Source organism: Camellia sinensis, chromosome 2 (genome assembly GCF_055761805.1).
Source record: "Camellia sinensis isolate YWXY chromosome 2, ASM5576180v1, whole genome shotgun sequence".
Taxonomy (NCBI): Eukaryota; Viridiplantae; Streptophyta; class Magnoliopsida; order Ericales; family Theaceae; genus Camellia; species Camellia sinensis.
This window is the reverse complement of record NC_138962.1, coordinates 107,836,420-107,862,183: the sequence shown is the minus strand read 5'-3', so window position 1 is coordinate 107,862,183 and position 25,764 is coordinate 107,836,420. Positions and strand designations below refer to the sequence as shown.

Here is a 25,764-nt window from a genome sequence, read left to right as displayed (position 1 = left end):
ATATCAACAAACAAATGAGACTCAAGCTCAAATCAAACACTTCATACTTCCAGATTGATACACATTTTAGTGCTGTATCAATAAAACACTTCTATATAAATAAGCACACATAAAAGTGATGCTAATGGAGTCCATCCCCTATCTCCTCCCAAACAAAATCCGGTTTAGAGGTCCATCCCCTATCTTCCCCTAAACCGTGGAGTACATCCCCTATCTCCTCCCACACACAAAACAATGTATGCAAATGCAATGCTCAATCAATACACGTATTTTCTGTATCAATGCCATAGTCAACATTAATGACTTAACCAATGTGATTAGTTTCAGTTATTCCTAATCCACATGCAATGTCTACAACAATCACGACTATCCTCCACCGATAGCCCAAAACAGTTATTTCTAAACTGAAAATAACTATGTAAAGAATTCAATAGACAAATGATACCAATTACCCAATTACGCCATTTAATCAATGAATTCACCAATTCCATGAATTTAACCATCTTTTCCCAATTCCATGAATTACTTATACAAATTAATTCAATAATACAACTAGGGTTTTTCCCAAAATTTACCAAAGTATCTCCAACATATCAAAATACCAAAACTTAGGACAAAACCTATAAAATGGAGTAGGAAATCCCTACTTCAAAGAAAACAACCCAAATGATGAAGACAGAGATGAGTGCCCAAATTCCAATATGCTCCAAATCACCAAATGTTCAGATTAGAATGAAGCCCAAGCCGCCCTCTATCTTTCTTACAAAGAACTTAAGATGGATTCACACTAGAAGTAGATGAACACCTAAAGAGAAGATGAGTTTTGAGGGAGAGAAGTCGGACCTAGGGTTTAGAACCAAAAAGAATAAGAAAAGACTGATCAAAACCCGCTGCTGGGTATATAAACTGGACAGGGTCGCTCGAGCGAAGACTTGGTCGCTCGAGCAACCAGACACAGAGAAATTACGCTCGAGCCAAGGAAGCCTTGCTCGAGCCAACAACTCAAAAGCTCGCTCGAGCGAAAGAAAGCTCGATCGAGCGAAGAACTCAAACCCTCAGGTCTGCAACAAGACACACGCTCGAGCGAAGGAACTATTGCTCGAGCGAAGGACGAACTCACTCGCTCGAGCGAAGAAAATCTCGCTCGAGCCAAGAATGAACAGCTACAGGTCCAAATCAAACGCAACCATTCGCTCGAGCGAACAACTCCTCGCTCGAGCGAAGAACCAAAAACCTGGACAGCAACACTCGGTTTCTAAAGCCAACCAACCTGAAACAAACCTGCCCAACACATCCTATAATTCCAAATGAGAAAATAAGGGACAACAACAACAATTATACAATGACAGAATCTACGGAACCTAAGTCCGGATACAATAATCAAGTGGGAAATGACCGGGGTCGCTATAGGTTTAAGGTTTGCTTGAGAGTTGAGTCTCTTTTATTAGGTGTACTGAATACATGCATCTAGAGGTTTTGTCCTTGGTCATCGGTGGAGGATGACATTGGTGTGTTGAATTGTGATGTATGCGTTACACTTGTGTTTGTTAAACATTATTGAATAGTTTATGTGTATGTATTACACTTGTTATTGATGCTTTGTTGTATTGAGGAATTTGTATATGATAATTGTTTATATACATTGTGTTGTGTGGCAGGAGATAGGGGATGTACTCCACGGTTTAGGGGAAGATAGGGGATGGACCTCTAAACCGGAAACTGTTTGACATTGATACAGCACTACAATGTGTATCATTTGTGAAGTATAGAAGTGTTTTTGTTTGATATTGATACAACACCAAAATGTGTATCATTTGTGAAGTATGGAAGTGTTTTTGTCTGAGATTGATACAGGACTAAAATGTGTATCTATTATGAGGTATGAAATGTTTAAAATGAGTTATTATCTCGCTTATCGCTTTGGCATATCCTTAGCTACTGTGCATATAGCCGGTAGAGCAGAGTTTTAATTGTTATCGTCAGTGTATCTGAGTATGTTATGGGTTGCGATGGTTACTGTTTTGAAAGGCTGGGCTGCCTCATTTGTGGATTATATACATGTTGATGATTTGTTATTTCCCTTTTATTTAAGGCATGCATGTATTGATATGAATGTATTAGGAACAAACCAAAATTCCATTTTGAGATTTTGGAAAGTGTGAAGGAAAGTGGGGTATTTGTGAACATGTTTTCAAAAAAGGTCATTTTGTTGTAATTACGGAAAGTGGGGGAAGAGTGATGGGCTTGGTGAAATTGTTTTTTTTTTTTTAAAAAAAAAACTGTTATAGTCATGAAAGTTTGGGAAAATGGGTAATTAAAAGGAAAGAAGGTGAACCGCTTATAGCGTTGAATGAAATGGCTGTTTTCGAGAAAAGTTCATACTTATGTATATTTTGTATAAACTGCCACATTACTATTCTAGTATGAGATTGAACATTCATGATCATAGCTATCTGTAAGTTGTTATTGTTGAGGATCATGTTGAGATCTCTACTGGACTATATGTTCATCCCACGTTGTTGAATCTTTTTCAGGTGATAGCCAGGATGTGCTACAAGGTTTTGGATCTTCTTATTTGTTGGCCACGGGGCCTCTTTTGTGTTGGCGGAATGCCATTTATGTAAAAGGGTTATATCCTTCTTCTTGACTTTTAATGATGTAAGCCCAAGGGCAATTTATTTAGTGTTCTCATGTTGTATTTACCTGCATACGAATGAGAGCAATGTTATTCACTTCTACAAGTTGAATATACGAGTTTATTTCTGCATGTTATCTCTGAAATGGAATTAAGTAAATGAAATTGGTAATACTTCGAGTAATAAAAAGTGGGGCGTGACACCTTAACTGCGGCAATCGCTCTTTGCTTTTCCTCGACTGACAATTCAAGGGGAGAAACTTCCATATTCTCTAACTCAACTTTCAACCAGTTGCGATAAGTTGCATCACAAGAGTAGTACTCACTCTAATTTAATGAAACATTGTACAAACTTGCAGTCTTAGAAGTGATAATGTATCAAGGCCAAAAAAAAGCATAAACAACATTGAGTGCAATGAACAAAAACAGATCTAAATAAACCATACCCAGTCCTGGAATTCTCTTAGGTTCTCAGAAACATCATGATCCTCAGTAGAAAGAAGAGTTTCAGCTGGCTATTTCAAAGGCTCTGCAAGAAATCTTAGCAATGTGTGGGCACCTATGGGCATTGCAGGCACCCTCCACATGGAAATAAGAGCAAACTCCCTGAACAGTATGTTGCTACAATAACAATGAAAGATCAGTATATAGCAAGCCAACAAGATGAGAACAAGAAAATAGGTAGGTAAGAAAAATAGTAAAGTAATTAGTCAAGCATGTATAAGAATAATGCAAGAAGAGACCACAGTAGCAGACAATGGGAGAAACTAGACAAATTCAAACCACAAATAGATGATAGAGCTTAATCAAAGGAACGAGAAAAACATATTCAAAACCTAGGTTACCAGAAAACGCTAATACCCTAACAAATTATGTATTGGTATGCACGTTCCAAAACATGGTACACTTCCGTTCCAAAATGATAAATTTAGTGATCCAAAGCGATTCCAAAAGTTTTTTTCAATATATGTCCTTAAATGTTACCTTAGAAGGAAAAATATCAAATATAATGAACTAAAATCTAAGGTGAGTTAAGTTTTGACAAGACAAAAACATCAACAAAAAAAATGGGTCATAATGCTAATAGAAAATATCACATTTATTGGATGTCTAATAGTTTTAAGAAAATTATTTTAGAAGTATCTTAAATTTTTAAGTACAATATATGCAGGTCTACCCCTATCATACCACATTTTAGAGCATGTGGCATATCACGTGCCCGTTCTCGTTCCTGTTTCACGTACTGGAACGATCCATGTCCCTGGTAACATAGTTCAGAACCCAGAAGCACTAGCATTAAAGACAATATCACAAATGTAATTGCTTCCAATTTTAAATCATGTAAAGAACAAAAATAAAAATAAAAATAAAAATCACTAAGCTCTCATCATTCACTGAAAAAAAGCATTTTTTACATGATTTGTGGACATGTATACAAGTATCAAATGTCAGTACTAGAACCAAATGTATGATATGGAAAACCGCACAATTCAAGACACGGGGAAAATGACTCATATTTGTATTCATCTAAGTTCCATTACCCTTGTACTAAATACACTCCTGTAACTTGGTAGACATCAGATGGGTAAAGAAATTTATAACTAGGTGAGGCCAAAGCCAATTTGCTGGTGTTGGTTCGACCTATTGAAAGCATTAGGAGAAAGTCAAATTTAAGCATAACTATATGGGTGAGAAGGAAATTACCTAGTGTTGATTTCTCCAATATGGGGAACAAATCAAACTAGGAACAAACCTCACATTTGGCGTAGGTACAAACAAAACCTTTTGTAATTTTTCAACAAAGTGACTATCTTCATGCCCAAACCTTCATACTCACACTTGATAACCCACATTTATCCATAATTTGGTAGAGCCATTCACATTGATTATGTTAGTGCAATCTATGACGCATCGACGCTTCAAAACGAGTGTCGTAGCCGTATTGGACACGCAGGCATTGCGGGGACACGTATAGGACACGCCACATGTCGTGTCCCCTTATTTAATTAATTCAGTTTTAGGGGACACGTGGCACCACTTCGGGGACACATATAGGACACACGGCGTGTCCCCTTATTTATTTTTAAAACAAGTGCTTTTGGTGAATGTTGGACGTTTACAGTGTTTAAAAAGGCTCTAGGCGCACTGAGGCGATACGGTCTGCTATAGCCTAAGCGCGAGGCGCGAGGCAAAGTGCGTGCCTCACCAAAGCGAAGCTCAAGTAGTAGAAGAAAAGCAAAATTATAAAATAGGCAAATTTTTCAACATAACAAATATATATATATATATATATATATAATATTTAAAAAATCATAACCATTTTCGATAATTTCTGAACATAACATTCAATCTTCTAAAAATTAGAAATATAACATCCAACAAAAGATATAAAGTATAACATTCAATCTTTTATCACTTTTTGCTCTCTTTTGACTACATTTGGTCATTTTATATTGAATAGTTTTGAATCCCTGTGGGTATGTCCACAAAAAAAGCACTTAATCAACAATTGGAGTAGAAAAATGGGTAAAGCCCATGAGGCCCACGCCTTGCGCCTCACAGAAAGCCCTCGCCTCAGCGCCTAAGCTGCGCCTCGCCTCGATCTGTTCGAAGCGCAAGGTTGCACCTCATTGCGCCTCGTGCTTAGGCGCGCGCCTTTTAAAACACTGGATGTTTATTCTTTTTTTGTTAGATTTAAATAATTAATAAATCATCTATTAAAAAAAAAAGAAAAAAAAAGACATAAATGATAAGTGTTAATTTAAAAGTTTTTTTTTCCAAAGAATTAGTGTTAGATTTTGTTAATTTTTGATTGTTTGTAGATGTAATATTAATCTACATAGCAAATAAAAATATATGAAAAAATATTTTATTGTTGTGTCACCACTGGGTCTGTGTTGCATTTTTTGAGATCACCGTACCTCGTGTCCATGTTCATGCTTCTTAGAGTGCAATTAAGCATATAAACAAAAATAGATGATAGGGATCATCCTGAAGTATTTACAATTCATTTAAAGCTTCAATAATTACTTGAGTACATGGGCTTATGGACCACTTGTTTCCAAGTTGAATCTGGAGGTATGCAGAAAAGCCTCTTTGAGCATGGTGTTTTATTTTTGAACTCAACTTCCAGTTGCAGCCAACAAAGCACCAATAGGAGGGGAAAAAAAATAAGAATTCCACTCTAATGGACACATCCTCTGAAGACTCAAGAACGCCTAGGCTGCTTCAAGTGACAGGATAGGACAGGAAAGGAAAGGAAAGAAAAGGAAAATCATTTTCTTTTACTGTCATGTACACGTGTTCAATTGTTACAAGAAAATGTAGGTTCCACCATAACTATTTCCTTTAAGGAACTAGTTTTCCTCAAATCCTTTCCTATAAAAAGTACAGGATTCAGCATCGCGGAAAAGTTGAAATTATTTTTTTACATAAATTTTCTTTTAAACTGAATAAATAACAAGAAAACAAATTATTTCTATTTTATTTTCCTTTCCTTTATGTTAAACCATTTTCTCAAGAAACATTTTCCGGTCACAATATATGCCTGACATCAAGTTGTGGAAGGGGGCTATTCTTTTTTAATTTTTTCTTTACTGTTTGTATTAGAATGAGTCTTCCTGAGACAATTTTTCTACATTTCAAGTGGATTCAAAGCCTCATAGAAGGATCTGCCTTTACAAACTTCACTTTCTAGAGTTGTTGCCAGGTGTTTCACATATAAAATATTTTTCCAACCAAAGAATTTTCTTTCACATATTGCAAGGCCTTTAGTTTAAAGCTACTATGGATATGTCTTTGTGAGAATATATTGTATATATTCTATATAGGCATAGTTCTGATTGTATATAGTTGGCTTGATTTAGGCACGATTGTAATTATGTTATATTAGGTATGAATGTGATTATGTAATCTTTGTATTTCCTCTTTAGTTTTAGGTAACGGGTTACATATACTGAGGTTTTGATGTAACTATATATACAATTGAATATACAAATTTCTCATAAAACCTACAGTCTTGACATATAAAATCATGAAATTCCTTTATAGATAATAATGGATCCACTATAGAGAAAACTACAACCAAAACATTTCAAATACCGTCAATTCCAAACATGGTTATTGAGAAGTTGGCAATGTTTTTTTTTTTTTTTGATCAGCAACAGAAAAGAAAAATTTTATTAAGGCACAAGGCCAAAAAGAAAGAGAGGATGAGGCATCCTCAACAAGGAAAAAGAAAAAATACATCCAAAGAAGACAAAGAAAACCAAAAGACCACCAACTACATATTATTCAAAGCAAACCGACACCCAATCTGAAGCAATAAAAAACAAAGGGATCCCGCGGAACACAGGACTCGCCGAAGCCCAAAAAGATGCCAAGTATCTCACTCTATCCCATAAATAATCTATATCACTATTTCCTCCTTCGAAAATACGCCCATTCCTCTCCAGCCAAATGACCCAGGAGATTACAAAGACTACACAACTGCAAAGAACTTTAGCCCTCTTTGACCTTCCAAAAACTTGAAAATCAAATAATAGTATTTGAGAAACTCCTTTAGGAGCCACCCACTGTACATTGCCCAAACCAAATGCCCCATTCCACAAAAGCCCTCCCACCGAACAATGCAAAAAAAGATGATCCAAAGATTCTCCACTTTTGCAACACATTATGCACCATTGAGGATTAAGATACCATGAAGGTCTTCTCTTTTGCAATGAATCATTTGTCAAAGTACCCCCATGAACCAAGATCCACATGAAAACTTTCACCTTAAGAGGAGCACATGCCTTCCAAATCATTTTGTGAAACAAAAACTGAGGTACATGCGGAATATCAATGATTTTATCCAGAAAGGATTTGCAAGTAAAAGATCCTGGCGAATGAATATTCCAAAACCATCGATCCTCCAAAATTGGAGACAAAGAAACATTTTCAAGCCTTGACAATAAAGATATCAACTCGGGAACTTCCCTATCATGAAGATGACGGGAAAAATTAAAATTCCACGAACAAGGAGCCAACGAAGAAACAGCCACGGACGAAACAGAACAATTATGAGATTGAGAAACTCTATACAGAAGCGGATAGGATTCAGCAAAGGACAAAGAACCCACCCAAACATCTTCCCAAAATCTTACCGTGTCCCCCTTACCCACCCTTACAGAAATGAATTGGGACCAAATTGGATAAATATGAGAGATAGACTTCCACGGAGCACACCCGTTACCCCTAGAAACCACCCGAGAGTCCCTCCTATTAACATGCAACCCATATTTACTTTTGATAACTGCATGCCATAATGAATCACGCTCAATTGGGAATCTCCATAACCACTTGCCCAATAAAGCCATATTTCTAGCCAGTATATTACCAACTGCCAAGGCCCCCTTCTCCTTTGGTAATGACACCGTTTCCCATTTCACCAAATGATCCTTCCTTCCTTCATCCTTCCCTTCCCACAGAAAATCTCTCATTAGCTTTTCTATGGTTTTTGCTACCTTGACCGGAATCTTGAACAAAGACAAGAAATAAATAAGAATCCCACTCAGCACTGTCTGAACCAAAGTGTACCTACCCCCACGGAACAATAAGGCCCTACTCCACCCTTCTAACCTCTTACCTATCCTTTCTACCACTGGATTCCAAAAACCGTCACCTCTTGGGTTACCTCCCAATGGGAGGCCTAAATACTTCATAGAAAAAGTCTCAATTGCGCAACCAAGCAAATCGGGCACACTTTGAATCAGCCTAGGATCGGCATTAATACCCACTACCCTACTCTTTTCTAGGTTAACCTTAAGCCCTGAAATCACCCCAAAGAGCCTTACCACAGAAAAAAGGTTTGCCACTTGGCACTCGTCCCCCGTAGAGAAGAAAATAGTGTCATCCACAAATTGCAAATGTGACACACTAATTCTATCTCTACCAACCTGTAAGCCTTCAAACAGGCCTACCTCTTTAGCTCTCTCAATCATCCTATCTAACACATCCACTACCAAAATGGATAGAAAAGGAGATAAAGGGTCTCCCTGTCTCAACCCTTGTGAGGCCTTAAAACACTTCCCTGGCTTACCATTAACTATCACCGACATATTACAAGACACCAAACAACCCCTAATCCAAGATCTCCATCTCACACCGTACCGTTTCTTATTCGTCACGAAATCTAAAAAACGCCAATCTACATGATCATAAGCTTTCTCAAAATCTGCCTTGAACACAATACCTGCCTTTCCCGACTTCCGACACTCCTCTACCACCTCGTTTGCCACCAGAACCACATCTAGAATCTGTCTACCTTGCACAAAAGCCCCCTGTGTCTAAGAAATTGTATCCCCTACAGAACATCTCAGCCTTTTTGGCAATACCTTACCCAAAATCTTGTAGAGTGATGTAATCAAACTAATGGGTCTAAATTCTCCCATTCTAATGGCTCCCTACCTCTTAGGAATCAAACAGATAAAAGTGGCATTTGTACATAAATTAACCACCCCTGTCTCGTAAAACTCCATGAAAACTCTTACCAAATCCCCCTTCACCACCTCCCAGCAGTCTTGAAAAAACCACCATGGAAAATCCGTCTGGACCCGGAGCCTGATCCCTTTCACACTCAAAAACTGCTTCCCTAATCTCGTTTTCCTCAAAAGGTCGCTCTAACCACATCGCAATTCCCTGATCAATAGGCTGCCACTCAAGCCCGTCTATCCCAGGCCTAACAATATCATCCGCCGAAAACAAATTAGAATAAAAATAAAAAATCCCTTGAACTATTTGCTCCTCTATCCACCACTACACCTGACCTTACTTCCAATCGCTTAATGAATTTCTTCTTCCTTTTCCCATCCGCAATTCTATGAAAAATTTTTGAACTAACATCCCCTGCCTTTAGCCATTTCACCTTTGCTTTTTGTGCCCAAAAAATCTGCTCCCTAAGATTCAACTCTTCCAATTTCAAACCTAACTCCCTCCTCTCTCCCCTCAAGGCCTCAATCTCACTCCCTTGCATCTCCAAAGTATCTATCTCCTCAATCCTGCGCAAAACCTGACATTTAGTTGATTCCAAGTTCCCGAAAACCTCCCTATTCCACTATTTCACATTCTCTTTAATCACTTTCAACTTTCTCATGAATCTATAACCCTCCCACCCCTGACAAGTAGCTGAATTCCATCACTCCTCAAAGGCCTCTTTAAATGAATGATGTTCCAACTGCATACTCTCAAATCTAAATGGAGCCGGACCCCACCTAAAAGGACAACTCTTAAACATCACTGGACAGTGATCAGATACCAATCTTGGTAATGCCTCCTACCTGACATTGGGAAAAACCCCCTCCCACCCCAAAGAAAATAAAAATATGTCCAATCGACAACATACCCGCATTTCCCTTAAATTAGACCATGTGAACCTAGCATTAAATAGAGGAGGGTCAACCAACTCGCACCCTTTAATAAAACCATCAAAATCTCTCATACTTCTATTGATTCTGTTCCCATTAAGCTTTTCTGAAACCTTCCTAACCACATTAAAATCCCCCCCTAAACACCAATTAGGAGAGCATAACCCAAATAAACCAAATAACTCACCCCACCAATCCTTTCTCCTAGAAGGGCCATTTGGACCATATACCCCCGACAGCCACCACTCACTGAGATCTAGATTCCTAAACCTAATTGATAGTGAAAACTCTCCGACTACTGATTCACACTCTGACACAACCCTCTCATCCCAAATACTTAAAATACCTCCTGACCTTCCCACTGAAGGTACAAAAGCCCACCTTTTATGTCTAGTTCCCCAAATACTTTTAATAAAAGTCCTATCACAAGCCTCTACTTTAGTTTCTTGAAAAATGACTATGTTAGGTTGATGTGTCCTCAAAAAACCCCTAATGATCCCCCTTTTCTTTCGGGATCCCTAACCCCTCACATTCCAACTAACAATCTTCATTGATAATCATTGTCACCCCTAACCTCCACATGCCTTCTGTCGTAATTAATTGTACTCACCAAATTCCTTAACTCCCTGGCCCCCTTTCTAACCGAAACCCCTCCTCGTCTAGTACTCTCTCCTCTAGTGACACTATTATCCACTCTACTACCATCACCCTTTACCATTTAAACTTACTAGGGGCAGCCCCATAACTTGAAGCAAATGCTTGAAATGGGGTACTTCATTCTCCTCAATTGGACATGATGCATACTTGCTTAACTCCATCAACCAACGCTCTGTCTCTACCTCACTATAACTCAAACTACTAAAAACACAGCCTCTTCTGTGCAAATGCATTACAGAAACTCCCTCTTGAGCATCATTTACGAGGACTGCATTTATATTTGCATTATAGGATACAGGGTTAGTGATAGGAACATCCCTCATGGCTCCCGAGATATCTGGAGTGACTCCTCTATCATCCCTTCCCCTAACAGAACACTTGAGACCAAGACACTGAGAAACCCCTATCCAATCCCCAAGAGAAAAAGAGTCAGGAATAACAATGTGACCCTTCTGTGATGACAGTTCTGTATAGTCATGATGAACAGAGTCACTGACATGATCCATTGTTTCGGAGACCTCAATTTCATCCTCCTTGATAATGTCGTTCTCAATTTTGTCCTCCTCAACATTGTCCTTCTCAGTAAAAAGATTAATAAGCTCGAGATCAGATTCTTCTTGATCTTCTTCTTCACAACCTGAACCAGAGTCATAGTCTGAACTCTCCTCAGACCCAGACCCATAAATATTCAAGGCTTGCAACACTTCAGTAGGTTCGAAACACCCTTCATCCACCTTTCGACTCAACAATTCAGCATCATTCTCTTCTTCGATTCTTTCATCGACCCATTCATCCACTTCCGCCGTTAGTCTCTGCTCTCCTTCAACAGAGTCGTCCACCCTATCAGCTAAACCAAGCTGAATCTCCTCCTGCGTTAGTCAATCCTGACTGTCCCTCTGTAAATACCCATCACCTTCGCCATCGACACCTCCTTTCGTGCCAGACGACAGCCGTCGCTGGATCTCTATCGCTCCAAGTGGTTGTCCTTCGTCTTCGATCAAATCGGGTCGAACTTTAGCTCCCAATGGTTGAGACTCAGCCCTAATTCCCTCCTCCAAGATATGAGCCCCATTCATATAACCCACTGGGCCCAATTCATTTGAATTGAGCTCGTCACTTCTATTAGGCCCACCATTATATTCCTTGTATTGTTTAGAAAATGGCCCATCCCTTGGAAAAAACAGAAATGGGCTTTTGATAATTAAACTCTTGGCCCACATTTAGAAAATCACTTGAACCCAAAATTTTACTCGGCCCATCATGTTCCTTCTGTGGCCCATTCAATATCATTTTGATCCCCCTATCTCTTGATCTTCCCCCTACCACCACTACATCATCGAATCTGTCCCCAGACCCTTCAACTCCTTTCTCCCCTTCGACTTCCCCTAACCAAGCTTCCACGTGTCCTCCCTGACCCATCAACTTCCATGTCATCGGCGATGGGATCGCCTGAAGGTGCTGGTCGGAAAACCTTTGGCCACGTTTCCACTTGGCGGCGCACTGTCTTGGACAAAGATTTCAGACGAACCATTGACGATCGTCCTTCCATCTTCACCTCCATGAACGCCAGCAGAAAACTAGAGTCGAAGCCTCTGACTTTCAACCTAGCCTCAAAAAGATTATCCAAAGCTATGGTTCTTCGATCAACTTCCAACAAACCACCACATTTCTCTCCTATGATCTGGAAAACCTGATCATTCCAAAAGGTAAAAGGCAGATCGCACATTGGCAAGTTGAAAAAAAAGATTAGCATCCATTACACTGGCAAGTTGAAAACGAGTTGAGAAATACCTAGGTGTAGAAGTTATTATTAAGGATGGGATGTTGGGGTTAATAGTAGGGTTGTTCATTATACCTACTAACCCGCATAAATCGTCCGACACAGACTGCCTCATGATGTTAGAGACAATTTCAAGCAAGTGAATGATTGGCTACGGTTTTCTAATATATTATTTCACCAGTTTGCGGTCGAAAATGGATACAAAAAATACACACCTGACCAAATAAATAAAATTATATAGCATTTTATACTGGTGGCCTTGGAAGTACACTTGTGTCAGTCTGAGTTCTCTATGACAGACTGCTACACTTTCTCATAACCATTCAATATCTTTCTCTCATAAACCCAAAGCCTTTCCCAAAAAACAAAGATACTTTCTATCTCTCACTCTCTCTTACTTTCTCCTATTTTTCTTCATAGCCATTCAATGTTTTTCACTTTCATAAACCCTAAAAGTCTTTTCTAGAAAACTAAGAAGACTCTCTATCTCTCAGTGTCTCTTCACTCTATAGGTCACTCACACTCTATTTTTTCTTCTCTCCATGGAGTCTTAAGAAATATTCTACCTCTCACTCTCTCTCTCTCTCATCTCTGCTTCTCTCTCTTTTCCCTTCCATCTTCAATCTTCCTCCCCTCTTTAATGGTGGTGGTGACAGTGACAGTGGTAGACAAAGGTGATCGTGACGGCAAGCATTGGCGGTCATGGTGGTTGCAGATGCGGTTGCGATTCTCCCTCTCTCTCTCCCTTTTGCCTCATTTTCTTCCTCCACTCTCTCTTGCACAGATCTGTAAATATATACATATATATAAGTTTTAAGGTGTATTGTTTTGAAATTTGAATTTCATTTTTAATAAATTTTTTTCTACTCTTTCTCTGCCTTTGCTGGATCTTCAAAATCGATTGAATTGACTATTAAACCGAGGTCTATGATTCGATTGATTTTGAACAGTATATCGATCAATAACGGGGTGACTGATTTCTTCACCTGATGGTGTCGGTTCGGCCGGCGGACTAAGGGTAAACCTGACCCGACTCAACTCGTGAACACTTGCAGTTAATATAGCATGCGTATAGGGGACAAAAGAAGACTCACAATTCCACCAGTCATCGATTATGGGACTTGAAATTTTGGTCAAGCAATACCACAAAAGGATTTTGACGCTGTGAGTACTTATACCACCCCGACATGTGGTGAGCCCTACGAGCACCACGATATTATCACCATGCCTATACATGACAAAGCTCGGAGACCCGACGATGTCCTCACAAGACAAATTGAGGTTGTATGCCTAGCTTAAGTATACACACCAAGTATGGATGCTTAGCTCACTAAAGCAGGTGCTGCCCTAACAAGCAAGTGCTCCAAAGTGAATGAGTCAAAAGTATGAAGAGTACAATGCATGGTTGGGAGCATATGTGGCAAAGCCGAGTTCATTGCTTAGCCATAACCTACTCAATAACACCATGGCTCTAGAGCACCCAGCTTGCCTAGAGCCTATGTTGCCCATTGTTCTTTGTACCTCATTCTTTCTAGGAACACTCGAGAATGACTATCTCGACTCAATCAACATAACCTGGTCCTCTGCTTGCCTATGCCTCCCTTATGCACTCCCTATGTCTCCCTAGGCATTCACTAGTCGAGATCATTTAAGGATTATAGATTGAAGGCTAGGATCAAGGGTTTGTCGAGGATAACTGGCCACCCTAAGAAAATAACTCCACCTTGACTAGGCTTAACAAGAGGGGACATTGAACTTTCACTCTCGCTTGCTACATGCCTTAATACACCTCCCAAGATATCATACCTACCCATGCAACTCCTATGATGACCTAAACAGTGAGTAATTTAAGCTTTAACAGTTAAATTAAGGGGTAATAGGTATAGGAAGGGATTAAAGTTGACTTGGGGGTGAATGGATAGGGCTTTGAGGTTGAAAAGTGCACTTTTTGAGGGCTGTGAATAGTAACCCAATATTAATAACTAGGGTATGTGAGAAGAAGAAGATAGGTTTAGGAATCAATCCTAAAATCCCTTGGTTATTATTGGGACTAAGAAAGCTTTCTTACTTATTATCAAACCCTAATGGATTTTGGAGCTTTCACAGTCCATAAGAAAGCTTCAAAGCATTGAAATATTTTTAATATATCGACTCCATTAAATTATAAGCATTAGATGGCTTTATATAGAACTAGGAGACTTCCTACACCAACTGGAATAAAAAAAGAAAACTACTAAAACTATTTTTGACTTCCAAAACCAACTTAAGACCAAATAAAAAGCATAAATAAAAACCAATTAAATAACTAGACCCATAAGACAACTCATGGGCAACCGCTACAGCCCATGTCAACAAATTTGAAACTACTAAAATACCTTTGACTTAAAAAGACTAGAAAACAAAAAAAAAAATAATCATAAAATTAGACTCTAATAATACTATAAACATAATTATATAAAATTCCTATAACTTTCTTTTTGAAATCATGCCAATGTCTAAATATCATTGCTTCTTTGAATTTAGCCTTCCTTGAGCCTCTTATATTCTGCATCCCCACCTCTGATACCTAATACCTACAGACTTGAGTTGGTAGATGTATACTGATTGACCTCTCGAACATTTGAGATAATCCTCCCACTTTTTCGATTTTTGTGCGTGTAGAAAACTGTCCGTGTAAATAGAAGAGACCTGTTGCAATTTTTATGGGACCAAATACAAATAGAAGTACAAATATATATATATATATATATATATATACTTGTGTAACAGTGCTCGGAGGAGAAGTTTGGCACTAGAAGCCTGAGCATCATTAATAGTGGAGGGAGGTGTAAAGCAGAGCCATTGTACAACCATAGCCTTTTGAAGACTTTGCAACTGATGTTGCTCAGCAATATCAGATGATTTATCATATTTTCCAGCTTTGATTTCCCGAGATCTTGACAGAACCTTGTTAGAGTAGGTTGTAAATGAACTCCCCAGTTATAAAAATAATACTATTCAATTCACCCTGTCTTAAACAATAAAACTAAGGTCAAGGAAATAGATAAAATCCTCTCAACAATTTCTTCGAAACTGCCTTTCGAATCATCTCTAGGAGAAAATGGTAAGTACTCAATAGCAGAAACAAAGATTTTATATTTGACATGCACACTGGCCAAAGAAAAAGCAACATGTTACCACATTAAAAACAAACTCACAACTTCATATTTAAGAATCTTATAATCTTTCTGTGTATCCAGGATAGTTGGTAGCACAACATTTTCCCTCCCAGTTCTACACACAATTTGTTGAAAAGGGAAATTAGAAGCATGTTTATCACACAGCTAGTGGGATATTTTACAGCAAATGAACAAAGAGAACAGTTATGAAACTGTTCACAGTACAGTACCCATAGGCCAACGAAATAAAGAAGCCAAGGCTCCTCATTTCAAAAGAAACAACCATACACCTCCTTAATGACAACACGGATAATCTTGCTAACATAGTTTAGCTGAGAAAACCTAGGCACAGTAACATTATCACTGCATTCACAGAATAAACATGCTCATTATGTTTGCAAAATAGTGTACATTTATACAATACAAACATAATGAGCATGTTTAGAAACAAAAAATATCTAACCGTATGCACACACAAAAAAAAAAAAAAAAATTTCCCATTTTGTTAATATATAGAGAGGACATAGGACCATTACAAAGACAAATACTGTTTTCTTCCGAACTATAGTATTTTCTAGAAATTCTCTTCTTTCAGTAACACATCTGTAAAAAATACTCAATCCTGGATTGAAATTACCACCTCCAACTATATGGTCGTCTTCAGTTTTATTTAGGGTGAATTACAATACAGGGTGTAGGACCAAAAAAAAAAAAAAATTAACAGAACATGGGAGGGTGCAACTCATTTTCTGATGGGCTGCAACTCAAACACTGGGGAGTTGCACCCCTCCATTTTGTGTAAATTTTTTTTTTCCTGTCCCACTGTTTTGTGATTCCCCCAATAATAAATAGTGAAGCACAATTGACGCACCTATAAATTGTGCACAAGCCTAAAGAAGCATCAACTCCAGCCCGGCCAAAAAAATATGGAAAAAAAAAAGACTAAATAAATCAAACATGAAGGAAAAGGAATGAACAAGTTGGAGAACAAAAGAATGAGTAATGCTATACACAAAACAAATCAAACAAACTTTTTAACTCTTATATCATTGAAGTGAGTCCAGTTTCCAAAGTTTCATTATTGTACAGTTAGCAAGAAAAATTTGTGATTTGTTAGTTTGGATAGCATTTTTCCAAAACTATTAAAAAGATGAAACAAATTTCAGTTCTGCCTTGAAAAAACACCTGCTGTTCAGCCTTAACTCCATCATGTGCACAAAGAGGTCAATGCAACGATGATGTGCAAGTTGAGAAGCATAGATGCCAACCAACTCTTCATGGTGCTTTGAAAATAGAAATATCGCATACCTGGAAAATTAGAAATTGCATTTCCCAGTTAATGGTTGCACATAATGTCTCCCAATGCATGACAATACCAAGCTAATGTAGACAATTGTGTCTGACTTTGTTAAACATATTACCAAATCATATAATGGAAAAAAAAACATAACCTTCGTCATTCTTCACAAGGCAAGTAAGCCATCCTATCTACGGATGGCACACATTTCAGGGGTATGAAGCCAAGTCTCATCCAAGAGATTCTCAAATGAATCAACTTGACCACATGGATGCCATCATGTCCTTTATATAATGGACAAGAAGAAAATTACTGGTACAAATTATAGAATCTAAAGACCAAGGTCTTACAAACCAAAAAGCAAATACAGACCAAAAAATTTCTAACTGAAATCCATTACAACAATTGAGATTTGGTTTTCTATACAATACGTCACATGTCAGTTGTAACTTGTGTTCGATAACGCTAATTAGCTTTAATACAGTTACTCTCTCTAAAGAAACCAACTTGATTCTATGCTTTAAAACTGTAACTCTTTCATTTTTAATAAATAATTACCATCAATTGTTACTTGTTAGAGTGCTTTCTCCTGCCACCCGTGCAACTATCTTACTTATCAAAAACGAATATGAAGACGAATTGTTCTACTATATCATCTTTATATGTTCTTTCAAATGATAATTGCAAATGAACATGACATAGCTGGACTCTCTACCTTGATAACTCTGAGGACAAACAACAAAACAAAAGGCACAAATAAAAATAATCGACACATGTAAAATACTATTGTCCAGGGGTGACCATTGGTTCAATGGTAAAACCGTGACCTAATAACCTTGAGCTTACGGGTTCAAGTCACGGGGCAACCACTTTGTACACTATGCCAAAAGTTAGGTGTGTACCCAATCTTTCTCCTCCCAAACACATTAATGTGTACTAATTGAGCTTTGTTTTTTTATGTAAAACACTATTGTCCAACTCTAACCATGTTAAAAAGATAACTCCACTGTGACAATTATTTTAGGTATGACAATCTATTGATATGTAAGAATGAATGATTAATAAGCATGGCTCAGAAACGCTTACATATGAAGAATGAGGTCACCAACAGTCATGAGCTTCTCTTTGAAAGCACCCTTCATTTGTTCTACAAGTAAGTACCTAAGCACAAGAACCAAGTGTGCACCAAAACGAATCATCTGAGGTTCACCATAAGGCCTGAGAGAAAGCAAAAAGCACAGCCAGCTCAATGACATGAGTATCCCATGCTCAGGTGGATGAATGTTTATAATAACAAATAGTGTTTAAGCAAACACGGATGCATGCATGCATGTGCACGATATGTTCTTTTCACTTTTATTTATTTATTTTTTTTAAATGGAAGAAAAATTTCCAAACATGGCCCATAGTGAAACAGAATGCTACTTCGAATGCCTGTAAAAAACATCAACATAGTTATTTTAAGATGTTTTCCTTTTAAGCATTTGGCAATATATTTCAGCCACCTATCATGGCCTAGTTTTCAAATAGATCAACACAAAGCTGTGAATGATGAGTTGGATTTTATATCTATTTCATTAATCACAAAAAGAATAGAACTAATATAAAAGGTGGCCACAAATTGGAAGGACCATAACAAGTTATAGGCACATGAACATCTAAAAGACAACAAAGGTTTGTCTCTAGAAACAGACTCTAACTTTAAATGTAGATAAAAAGTAAAAAATCACCTGAAGACGTTTTCCCCATCTTCAGATGGTGATATCCATGACCACATAACGTCTAGCAGATGCGGTATATCCCCCATCATAAGATTCATCTAGACATCAATGTTCAGTAAGAGAAGACTAGGCAATGACATATTCAAACCGAGGAAACTAAAACAATTGCCACATTTGCTTATATATACAAAAAAGCAAAAACTTCTTTCTATAGTAGAAAGCAAAAATGACCAAGCATAGATACTTTGTTTTTATTAAAATTAAACAGAGCAAGCAAACATACAATGCAAGGACTTTGAAAAAAGAGAAGTCAGGAAGAGAAACAATAAAACAAATAGTGGTGCTCCAAACTTGTTTCTTGGAACAATATACACAAGAACCAAACCGAAGTAAGCCTTGTGTCCCAACACAATACACACAAGCAGCAGAAAAATATATGTAATTCATCAACAGGTTACACGGATGTCATGATTCATGACATGGTGTATAGGGACCTACATTAGGTTTTTTTTTTAAATAAAAAATAAAAAACTGCCAAAAGTAAGATAAGGCGTGAAATTCTTCCATTCTACATGGAAATACATACAAAGGCGAGAAAGGAGATACACAAGTAATCCAATGTATGCACAATAGATCTACTGTGCTAAACAGATAATCAGCAAAGTATTGTAAAGGCAATATGATACCAATGAGTTGCTAGCAATAGGTTCGTCACCAAAATATTGTAAGCCCTTTGCTTTTTCTCATCCAAAGAGGGAACTGAATTATATTAAGCAACAGAGTACAAAACACCTCATAAATGACAGGACCAAATAACACATGTTAGAATTGTGTTCTTTCTGCACCCAATTACTCAACTCACCTAAACAAACTTTTTCCCTATTACATGTGGTTGGATACATGGTCATTTCCCTTAGCTGGCAATATTTTAAGTTGTATCCTCAAATAATTCCAAATCAATTATCTCTTTTCTTATCATCTCAATCCATCTCCTCCTGGGCCTTTTACTTCTTTTACCACTCAATGTGGATCAAATAAGTCCTCCTAACATGTGCACATGTTGGTCCAGGCTGCACATGCTTATAAAATGCACACTAGTTTCATACCCATGCAATGTGGGACTCTGCTTCATAGTCATACCATCGCAAACGGCCTTCTTCCATTTTATCATGAGTTGGTGCCACTTTTAACTTAGGGGTGTTCAAAACGCCTGTTAGGTTTTATTCTTGGCAACCCCGTTTGACAAAACTCTTTTCAGTTGTATTTATTTTCGTACTTTTATTTCAGTGAGGCTATGAGTGTTTAGATGCGAATCCAACCCGAATTGTGCCTTTCAGAGAAGTTTGTGATGATAAAGCTTTCACGATTGCCACTTCGCTGATTATGACGGGGATCGAGCTGCCCGATCAGCTCGCGGGGGTCGAGGGGGCAACGCCCCTTGGCGGGTCCAGGGCAGCGCCACGGCGGGGTCGAGGGGCAGTGCCCCCGAAGTAAAATGCAAAAATGCATTCCAAGTTGCCTGTCCGCTCGAGCGGACATACCCGCGCTCGAGCGGAGAATCCCTGGTTCCAGCAATTTGTCAGGTCTGTAAAAATACTGGAAGCTGTGATTTCGCGCTCGAGCGGGCTCTCTAGCGCTCGAGCGGACCTCTGTTATATTACGCGCAAATTTTGCTGAAGCCGCTCGAGCGGGCTGTTGGGCGCTCGATCGGAGATCGCGGGATAGATTCTATAAATTCGCATGTTGGGTCAGATTTTAGGATTACTACTCCAGATCTTCTTTTTGGGTTCTAGGGTTTATATCTGGGGGTACTTTGTGAGTTTTCTTTGATGTTTTAATTGAGTATTCAACTCATGTTTTAAAGTATATACATCAAAGGTTTGGTTTGTTCTACAAGTTCTACAAAAGAGAGAGAGTTGTTCTTCGGTGGATTCTGAAGAATTCGAGCCTGAAGCTGTGGTGGATTCCGGGGTGGCTCATCGTAAAGACAATTCTGAGGTGAAGACGGGTTGGAAGAGGCACATAGAGGTTGGTTCAATTAGGCGTGGATTCGCTAGGTAATTGAGAGTATACCTGTGTAATTCCTTTAAATCTTCTTAGTGGATTGTTTTGTGGCTGTTGCCCGTGGTTTTTTTATCACAGTTGGAGGTGTCCAATTGTGGTTTTTTCCACGTAAAATCGTTGTGTTTCTTTGTCTTGATTGTTTGATTGGGATTTTTATATTCTGCTTAAAATTGATACATAATCACAAATCAACATCTAGGGGATTTCTAGATTTTTCAACGCCGAATCACCCAACCCGCCCAATCTGATCACATTACAAATGGTTTCACCAATCCTACTGTCGACAATGGTTGAGAATCTCAAAATTTATTTGAATTTGAGTCGGACATCGAGGACAATTCATTTTTTCTCAAAATGCCTTATAAGTTATAGCAATCCAACCAACTCTAATTCTTTCTATGAGCCACATTTTCCTCAATCTTTATGAATAATTGACTCAAAGCATCAGGAATTGACCACTCTTGGGTACCACTTACCCCTCCTCAAGTTTTACTCGATCTTTACGTTTATTTCTAAGTTCGCTAAAATTGCATTCCACATAATTTGTTTTGGTCGTATTTAACCTAAAACCTTTAGATTCAGTAGTGTCCCCACAATTTTAACCTAAAAGTTTGCCCCCCTTATTTGTCAACTAAATGATATCATTTGCATACTATCTCACGCATGTTGAACATCAAATGTGTCGTAACATGTTTGGTCACCTAGTCAGCAACGACCGTGAAGTTTCTTTATATCCAATTAACTTTGGAACTCATAATCTACTACTCAACATGGCTAAATATTGTTCCTACATAGAGATATTGAATGGTCTAAATATTGCTACTTCGGTTATTACTATGTAATTGTGCAATGTATTAGTTTTCATGCATGCTTAGGATGTGAGAGCAGTAAAGCAGAGTTAAATTCCTTTAGCTTGTGTTTGGATCATAGATTTGGGTAAGAGTTTGGAAAAGGAAAGGAAAAGGAAATGTTGGTGAAATGTAGCTATATTTCATTCACAATTCACTAACTTGAACCTTTCCCTTTACGTTTCCAAATCCCTACCTAAATCTATGATCCAAACACAACGTAAAATAAACCTTGATGATTGAAACCAGCAATAGGTGGCTTGATCCTTACATTACTGCAAAACAATCCGCTTTTAGGCAGTCCATCAAACAAGTTAACTATCAACAAGACATCATTTCCAGCAAGTCATAGCCACCCTTATTTATAGTGGAACAGGTGGCCCGTGAGACTTCATTTTAGAGTTCAAAATCAATCCATATAAAGAAGTGGCATTTGAATATTCAAGTATGCTAAAGTCTTTTGCTAAGAAGATGCTCTTACTTCAATTTGCCGGTGCTGTTCCTTGCATTCTTGAGTAATAGCTTCATGTACTGAGTCGCTAAATCATGCAAAAAAATAGAATTATCAAATACTAATATGCCCCACTAGAAAATCGTAATAAATTGACGACGTATACCTTGAATGGAGTTTCTGAAGAAGCGCAGATAGATGCCGAGGTTGCTGATTCAGAACTTGTAGTGGCCAATTTTCTGGTCCAACTGTAGATGGAGAAACACCGTCTCCTTGTCCATGACTTCTGTCAATTGCATCTTCATAAGTTTTAAATTGATCCATTCCACCTGGTTGTAAGCGGGCTAGTTCAAGATCCACCTGAACATCAAGCCATGACTTGGCCATCGCCCAACATGCTGACTGCAAAAGCATTGGAATTTAATTTCCCAGATAACTATAAACTACATAAGTAACAGGGCAAGAAAATGAGAAGAAATGAAGATCAACGCAACTAAAACTGCCTAGAAATATTGCAAAGGAAGCAGCTAAACCTCAAGATTTGAGCAATTTAAACAAATTACGTATTTAAACTACGAATCAGAATTCACTGCCTCAAGCTCTAAACTTAACACATTGCTTATTCACAAAACTTGATTAAGTTGTCTACTAGTATAATATGAGAAAGTATTCATGACAATGGAAAGCGACGAGCATAAACAACAATACAATGTGGATGTTGTGAAGGCAAATATGTGGCTTGATCGTTATTTTTCTCCCTTCAAAAGGTGGGGGTTTATTGGAATGATACTCTATTGACCTCATAATGGCTAAAATACCACTAAGGCCTTATTAGGGAACTTGGTCATTTTAGTTGGCTTTTATGGTTTTTTGGCTATTTTATGAGATGAAAAAAAGTCGTGTTTGTGATGATTCGTGAATTTTTTAGTAGTTGAATATATGGTTGTGAGAGAAAAGTGATTGATTGATGTGTAGGATGTGACATTTTGTCTTATTGCCTATTTTAGCCTTTTTTGTCTTTATAGGCTATTTTAGCCCCAATCCTTTTTCCCAAATAAGGCCCAACTCTATTATCCAATCACGGCCAAATACAACTTGTTAAGAGAGGGCCTTGAAAGTTTATTACCCCTTCGCAGGAGGTGCTTCTTGTAAAGTATAAGCTTCTAGGACTGAAGCATCTGCCTACAACCAAAGCAGAAGTTAAATAAAATTGTGCCTTGTTGAAAATTATTGAAAAGCTCAACGTGGTTTGAAGATTGGGATTAGATAAGATGTTGGTCATGCAGTATTAAATAGAATTGGGAAGAACTACAGTATAAAAAGGTGCCTCAGATGTTGTATGGCTGAGCTTTTATCTTTTTTGTATAATATCAATATACATAGGTTGAGCCTTGAGGCTGTGAACCAAGCTGTCATGGCGAAAATTGGTGAATACAACCACAATGAAAACTTGGAAGCTTCAAATAGCATTTTGTGTGCTTGGTAGTTGTGGGTAAGTGAGGTTAGTGGTGGTCGGTTACAGACCTCTAGGAAAATGAAGAGCACTTTAGTGGTTTGAGAGCACCGGAGGTGGAGAAACAGAAGACCAAAGCAGGCTTAGAGATGGGGGAGCGTAGTGAGAGACCTTGAACACTTAGAGCATGTTTGGTACGAAGGAATGGAATCAATATGGGAATGGAATGCAAGGTTGAATGGAATGGAATGGAATGGAATGTTCATTCCCATTCCATTATTTGGTTGTCAACATGGAATGACATAGAAATAGAATGATAATTCTTATTCTCATGTTTGGTTATGCCTTTAAATTAATGGAATGGAATATTTTTTATATTTTATTTATTTATTATTTTTATTATTTTTTTTAACAAGCTAGTAACAAACAAGTTAACAATTCATACAGATTATGATAGTTGTGAAGCGATGGTGTGAGTGTTGGTATTGGTGGCGGCATCAGTGGCCGTGATAGTAGTGGTATTAGGATGGTGGTGGTAAGCTAGTGTTGTGGTGGTTGTGGCGGTGGTGGTGTTGGTTGGCGACAGTGATGATGGCTAGTAGCGGTAGTAGAGTGGTGGTTCTCATGATAATGGTGGTGTGATTTTTGTAAAAATGGTGATAGTAGTGGTAAGGTAATGGTTGTGGCAGTGACGATGGTGGTGTTGCTGGGTAGCAGTAGTAGAGTGGTGGTTCTTGTGATAATGGTGGCGGTGGTGTGCTTTTTGTTAACATGGTGGTAAGGTAATGGTTCTAGCAACAAAGGCAGTGGTGATGGTAAAAACGGAGCTAGTAGGGTAGTGATTCTAACGATGGTGGTAGTGATTGTGGAGGTGGCAGTTGTAGCAGTGGTAGTTGTGGTGATGGTGGTATTGGTGGTGGTGGCAGCAATGGCGTAGTAGGGTGGCGGTAGCGGTGGTTGTGGAGGTAGTGGTAGTGGTTGTGGAGGTGTGGTGGTGGTGATGCAGTGGTTGTGGAGGTGATGTGGTGCTTGCAGTTGTGGCGGCGATGGTGGTGATAATGTAGTAATGGTAGTAGTGGTAGTGATGGTGGCGGCAATAGGGTGGTGGTGGTGATTGTGGCGATGTCAATAGTAGTAACGGTGGTGGCAATGGTGGGAGGGAGTGGTAGTAGAAGGGAATGGTGGTCGTAGCTAACTGATAATGTTTTATGGTGATTCTATGATAGAATGGAATGGCTATTCCTTGGGTTAGAGAAAGGAATGGGCATTCTCACATGTTAGAATAGCAATTCCATTGAAATGACTATTCTCACTTAGATAAGACATACCAAACATGGGAAATGGAATGCAAAGTTAGAATGGACATCCTATTTTAGCCCATTCCATCGTACCAAACGTGCTCTGAGGGTTTGTGTAGTTATAGTAGTGTTGTTGTATGATGATTGTGGTCGTTGCATGTATGATACGTTATATAAGCTCTTCAAGTATTGGAGGAGCCCAAGCAACTTGAGGGGCAGGTGGCGGGCTCCCCTCACCTCAAGAAGCTGATATAAACTTGGCTGTCATCTGGGGTGACAGGTCTGATATCTTCAAAGGCAACGTATCATGCATGTAGAGGCATGGATATAAGGTCCACATTGCCTCTATCTAAGGAGATAGCCAAGCAAAACCTTGACGGTACCATGGTCTTAGCCTCCAGTCCACAGACCACAGTCCTTCGATGGTCCCCAAGCGAGGTTGCCTAGGCCCAACTCCCAATAGTGACATTAAGGCAAGCCTTAGGCTGCTATGCAAGCATATGTTGGCCAAAGGACTGAATAGGCAGCCAAGGGCTCAACTTTAGGCCTCCAAGAGAGAGTGGGTAAGTAGGAACCCAAATGGGCATGCAAGTGAGTCTAGGTCCTCAATGAGTGCGTAGGCAAGCTGACAGCCCAGCTCATTTGTCTTGGAGCTCTCCATACTTGATGGTGTGCATGCCTCGACTTAGGCTAGGCATGCAATCTCAATTGACAGTGGTGCCTTAGAGGTTTCCCATGTGGGGGTGTGATGACAATGATGCGGTGCCCGAAGGGCTCGCCACGTGTCGGGCATGGTATAGGTACCTACAGTAGTCTTGTATAAGATAATAATATATAATTGTCTCCTCAAAGAAAACGGACATTACCCCGTAAATGTGACATCAAAAAATAGACAAAGTGATCTCACCATTCTGCTACTTCATTGCCCTTCTACAACTACATTTAAACAGTTATTCAACTGGATAACAATACGACAGGTCAACAACTAATTCTCCTTTC

General features: G+C 38.6%; 1 pseudogene across 1 annotated transcript in view; it reads right to left on the bottom strand.

Annotated features, from left to right (window-relative positions):
- Positions 1 to 25,764, bottom strand: part of LOC145820268 (nuclear pore complex protein NUP107-like) — a 167,383-nt pseudogene that overhangs the window by 21,138 nt on the left and 120,481 nt on the right. The window contains exons 2-10 of the transcript XR_014361486.1: positions 22,181 to 22,416; positions 22,045 to 22,102; positions 18,661 to 18,749; positions 18,017 to 18,148; positions 16,819 to 16,941; positions 15,502 to 15,625; positions 15,234 to 15,421; positions 3,082 to 3,256; positions 2,840 to 2,962 (exon numbers count right to left, since the gene is read on the bottom strand). The product of XR_014361486.1 is annotated as a nuclear pore complex protein NUP107-like (transcript). The remainder of the gene's footprint in view (positions 1 to 2,839; positions 2,963 to 3,081; positions 3,257 to 15,233; positions 15,422 to 15,501; positions 15,626 to 16,818; positions 16,942 to 18,016; positions 18,149 to 18,660; positions 18,750 to 22,044; positions 22,103 to 22,180; positions 22,417 to 25,764) is intronic.